We start from the raw sequence: 6,021 nt of genomic DNA on the forward strand, positions 1-6,021 counted from the left end.
AAGGGATCCCACTGTGTTTCCTGAATGCTGTTATCCAGTGTTAGCCACATTGGCATTTTCATTCTAGAATGTACTGTTAGCCACCAATGCATTTTCCTGCTCGTGACCAAACAAGGTTTTATTCAGTGTGTAAGCTGTGTATACCGGTGCCACATTCATCTCACCAATTTACAGGTAAATAATCTGACCACGCTGATTCTGCACTCTGACAGTGGAACAGTGACCGTGGATTCTAGGAGGACAATCGTGTATTGTGACAGTCGACGTAAAGCTTTTCTCTGAATTGGTTTAACCTGCTCAGTCCTGAGAGAGGACACTTCAAAAACAGATGAAGCTTTGCAAAAATATATGATTATTGCAGCATAAACCTTATGCATTATTGTATAATATTTATATTTTTAATTGCATGGAGACTGTAAGATATTCAGCATTCAGCATGCTGGACGTTTGGAATGAGGAGGTTAAAACAGAATAAATAAGTTCTCATTGTCTGAAAATATGAGATTATATTTCCCACTTCTACAAAACTAAGGCATCTGTCCCTTAAATATGCCCCTAAACAGGGTTCTTTAAGTGATCTTCAATCTTTAGTCAAAACCACAAATCCACTGTAAACAGTTCTAGATGGAACTGAGAGGGTTCTCCAGCTGGTGTCTGGTGTAAAACCTGTTTCACTAAGAGTGTTTATCTAAGTCTGTTAGATCTTACAGGAGGGGAGTGAGGGAGAGGACTGTGGATGGAAGCTGATGAGGGACAATAGGAGACAGGTGTGTGAGACTGAACCGGTGCTGGGACAGTGGTTAATATTCAGGGGAGGAGGACCTCTGGTGGACAGGCTGAGAGCTGCACCTGACAGGTTTCTCTGAGTCTGTAGGGGGCATTATTCGCTGTAGAGTTTAGAGCTGAGTGCAGAGACGTGTTTTAATCACTGAGTAAAAGCAGTGAAACAGAAGATGAAGAAGAAGGTGAAGATTTCAGTAAAATACAGAAACACCACACGACTCTGAGTGACTTTATTACTTTATTAAACAATGAACAACAACAAAAATCCTGCAGTTTATTTCGCTTTATTCAAACTTCTGTTTTAAATACGTTTTCTACCATCACTTTGAATTCTCTATCAGTTCTGATTATCATTAAAGCACAGGGTCCAAGTCTCTCAGCTCTCTCTCTGTCCACTAGAGGGCGACTCTCACAGTTCTTCAGGTTTCCTCACACACAACTTTACAGACTCTGTTTAACACACACAGTGGGAATGAAAGATTAAAACGTATTTTTAATATAATTTAACAAGGCAAGTAAAGGTATAATTCAACTCTATCATCAGCTAAATCCAATGTTATAGATGTTCCACAGACACAGTTCAGAACAAACCTGCTGCAGCTCCATCTCAATTTTTTAGAGATGAATATGAAAATATACTACCTTTAACAGTGAGGTTGAAGCTGATGGACTGTTTGTTGTGGATTGTACATCTGTATGTGCCCTGGTCCTGCTTTGTCAGGTTGAAGATCAGTAGAGAAAGATTTGCTGGAAGACCTTAATTAAACATGTGGACTCTACCTGTGTAGAGTGGTGTTCCATTGGACACCTCAGTCCCACCTGAGTCTACACGCTGCCATTTCACACTCAGAGGTTTGGTGTTGGGGTCAGTGCAGGAGCAGGGCAGGAGAACAGAGTCTCCTGGGTATTTAACAATTGTCTTCTTTTGAGGTTCTAACAGTGTGCAACCTGCAGGAACACACAGCTGGCTTTTTATTGCTGCTGCAAACAACATTGCACTCTTACACTCTTAAATATTCAGTTGCTTGAAGTGATGCCAAAAATAAAACACTTTTGGTTCCGTGAACCTTGTTAAAGAGATCTGAGAGTTTGAAATGTTTTTAAATCCATCCATTGATCTTAAGGTTCTTTACTATTTAAAATAATATTAGCAAAAATGGTTCTTTATGGAAGTATACATGTTTTTTCTAAGAATATTTTGTAGCACCTTTAAGGTCGTAGCTGCTAAAATATCAAGCTTAAAATGACATTTGAGTATAGCTCTAGTTGAGCTGGTCAGATACAAGACACAACTGTGAGAAAGAAAATTGCTGCAGGACAAATTTAACAGCTATGGTTTCTCAGGGTGTTGTTAGCGGGGGCTAAATTCATTATGACTAAGATGGTTTGGCTATTAGTGTCGAATTGGTAAACATAGCAACTTGTGCCTGATGGAACTGAATAAGTTTTGTGCACATCACTGAAATGTGAGGTGTGGCAGATGGCTTCATAATGGTTTATATTACTTCAGTTTGCCCCAAACCAAAACCTACTTCTTCCACAATTCCATTGTTTCTGCAGCAACTGGCAGAACTTTTATGAATCACTAACTTTTGAACAAAATGTCTAGTTTTTCCAGTATTACTACATCCTTATTTTTACCCCCCACATTTTTGTGAACCAAAGTACTGACAATATTCTCAACCAGATTTTCCAACAGATCACATGCCAGTGCTTCTAGATATTGGTCTAGATTTAGGGGTTAGCCAGGATACCTCAAAATGTCATCTTTGATTACATTTTACAGCTTATAATTTGGATTGTCACATGAAAGTGAAGAGGAGCCAGAGATGGAAGTGCAAACGAAGGCAAACATTTGAGCAGAGATGACACCCAGACAGAGAACATACATAGAAAACCAGTGACTATTGAGGAGTGTGGCAGGGGTGTGGGGGGGGGGTTGTTAAAAAAAAACACAACAGAAATAGGAGTAAGTACAAATTCAAGAGAATGAATGGCAGACTGGTAAAAAACTGTTACTGGCAAAGCCTACAGACTAAACAACATCTACACAGACCTATGACTAACACAAAACTACAACAGGCTAAATCATCAAAGCAAAGCTAGAAGATTAAAATTTAAGAACTAAGCTAAAGACATATAAACTGCACAAGACAGACTACAGAGGTAACAAAGTGAACTGAAAAAATGGGGACTGAAAAGACAGAAGACGAATAAATACATAAGACAAAAGGAGATACAAGACAAACTTCAGACTAACTACACAAGAATGATTCTAAACTGGCATGACAGAGCGACAGGTTTGCAGATCCAATACTAAAACAAACATGGCAGACAACAAAGGAACTAGAACAGAGAATGTATAAAGACACCCAAGACAAGACACACCTGGAACCTAATAAAAACACATGACAAGAAGCACAAGGGAAGTATGATCACATGACCAAGTGAGCATGAAGGAAGGAAGATCACATGACAAGGACAACCAGGAAGCTAAAAAAAAAAAAACAGAAGCAACTAAGTGTTACAGTTGGCTTTAATTTAACACTCAGAGGTTTGGTGTTGGGGTCGGTGTATTGGTCTCCTTGGTATTTACTGATCTCCTTCTCCTGAGTTTCTGACAGTGTGCAGCCTGCAGGAGCACAGATTACTGTATCCCAGCTCGTTTACATGGGTTTACCTAGGCTTTGTTCTTAAATAGGAGCAGTAACATTTAAATTAATATTTAGTGCTGTAATCGTTTTGTGGTTTAATGTAGCCATATGAAGTAAGTGCTTTTGGGAATGAGAGAGACTCCAGTAGTGTACCTCTCACACTGAGTCTGAAGTGGCGGTACTGGTTCTGGTTTATCCAGCATGAATACCTTCCTCCATCCTCTTCAGTCAGGTCTGAGATCAGAACAGAGAGATTTCTTGGAGAGTTCTGGTTAAACGTCTGAACTCGGCCGTTGTAGCGCTGAGGGAGTTCAGTAGAGAGGAGATCTCCATGATGTGGTGTTATCCACTGCACTGTCTCAGGCTTGTCCTGCAGCTCAGTGCAGGAGCAAGACAGAAGAACAGAGTGTCCTGGAGATCTACTGATGGTTACAGTCTGTTTATTCTCCAGCAGAGCGCAGCCTGAAACAAAAAATAAATTAATGATCATCCATCATCATTCTCAAATTGAGCAAAATAGAGTCAGCATGGTCTTGTTACTATTGCTGTCTGTGTTTACAGATACACCTACACTTATTTAAATTACACATTTGAAGGAAATTGATCTGAGGTCTGTCCTCTAATTTATGATAGATTTGTAAATAGTACACTGTAAAAGAAATTATTGTTAATTTTACAGTAAATTACTGGCAGCAGAGTTCCCAGCCATTACTTCATTTTTATAGGAACACTTGTAATTCCAAATTACAGAATACTACTGTAATTGCATAATGCAATGCTTTATTGTAAATATTTACACATACAGTAAATCCTTTCAGCAGATTTGCTAGCCATTTACTACCTTTATTTCAGAAACAGTACCTTTTTACAGATGAATACTGTAATTAGAAACAGTATCTATATTACATGCAATGTATAGTGATCAATACCAGCATGTAATATGTAGTGTAATAGGATTATGGTGTTACTATTAAATAAGAAATATAATCCAAAAACTGACAAACTTAAAAACACTGTATAAATACTATACCCATTACATATACAAAAGAAGTCCAAATCTACATTTAGAATTAAAATCAGTAATGCACTTCATTGAAACCAAATAAATGTAAAATTTGGACAAATTTCAGGCCTTAATTCATTTATATTTTTACTTTCAATGTATATATTTGCCCCTCATGTTGTTTGAGTAGCTCTTCTTTTTTTTTTTACCAAAATACTTCCCAATATCAAATGACTTTCCCATTATTGCACTTGAAGTATTACAAGAATTGTGCCCAAATCTTTATAATAAGAACATTAGGTTATATTACATGACTTTTGATCTTACCAGATCACACAAATAGTGACCTTAATACATCAATAAATATTTATAAAAGCAATTTGATAAACTAAAACTTTATATTTCAGGTTTGTCTGACAATGTTCACTGAAAGGCATTTTTAAACATTGCTTTTATAACATTTATTTTGCTTTGTGTATTGCAATAACTTTATATGATGTACTGACCTTGGACCTGTAGTCTGACAGCTGGTGGTTTGTCCTCGTAGACTGTACAGAAATAATGACCACTGTCCTCTTTAGTCAGGTCTGAGACAAAGACAGAGAAATTCCTGGCCTTTTTTTGATCGAACGTCCAGACTCTGTCCCTGTAGGGTCCTGTATCATTAGACACTGGGCTCTTTACTTGACTCCCTTCTTTCTCTGAGAAGCTCCATGTAACTGTCTTATGACTTATGTCTTTTGATTCACTGGGACAGGGGCAGGGCAGCAGTACAGACTCTCCTGGAGATTTGGTGAAAGATCTCTGCCAGGATTTCACCTGAGCACAGCCTGCATATTCACACAAACACACTGTCATCGTCTCTCCACCACATGCAGCATATCAACATCCCACATTGATTTTCACTCAAACTGGATCTTCAGCTGATTCGGGTTTCTGATATAATATATTTCATGAAGTACTGTACCAAATGTTTTCAATGGGTTTGACCCAGATTAGTACGTTGTTTTTTTTTTATATATATAAACAATACTGTGCTGTCTAAAGCCAAGCAGAATGCGAATTGGCATTATTTTTGCTAAAAATTGTTTCCCCTGAAGAAAAATAGAAAACAAATCCAGATGGCAGCATGTTTCCCTGTAACCTGTATATATCATTCAGCATTAACGGCTGCTTCACAGATAAGTCACCCCTGCTATGTGCACAAATGAACCTTCGCATGGACACTAGGTTTTCAACTGTGTGCTTATAAAAAGCCTTTTTCACGCAAACAAAGTAGCATCTATGATTTTAAAAAATAATTTTCTATTTTTTACTTTTTATATATTTAAATGTCATAATATTAAAGTTTCCAGACTGTTTACTTGATGTAGTTTGTGTTTTTGTTAGATTTACCTCGGACATAAAGAGGAACAGCACTGAAAAAATTCCCATTGACACCACACAGGTATATTCCTTCATCTATTTCAACGAGGTTAGAAATTATCAGAGATAAATCTCCTGGATTCTGGTTCTGTATCTGAACTCTGCCTTTGTAGCGCTGATTCTGTCTGTCATTCTCTGGAAACACCAAGTGCTGAG

This window comes from Hoplias malabaricus, chromosome 5 (assembly GCF_029633855.1).
Source record: "Hoplias malabaricus isolate fHopMal1 chromosome 5, fHopMal1.hap1, whole genome shotgun sequence".
In the NCBI taxonomy this organism is placed as follows: Eukaryota; Metazoa; Chordata; class Actinopteri; order Characiformes; family Erythrinidae; genus Hoplias; species Hoplias malabaricus.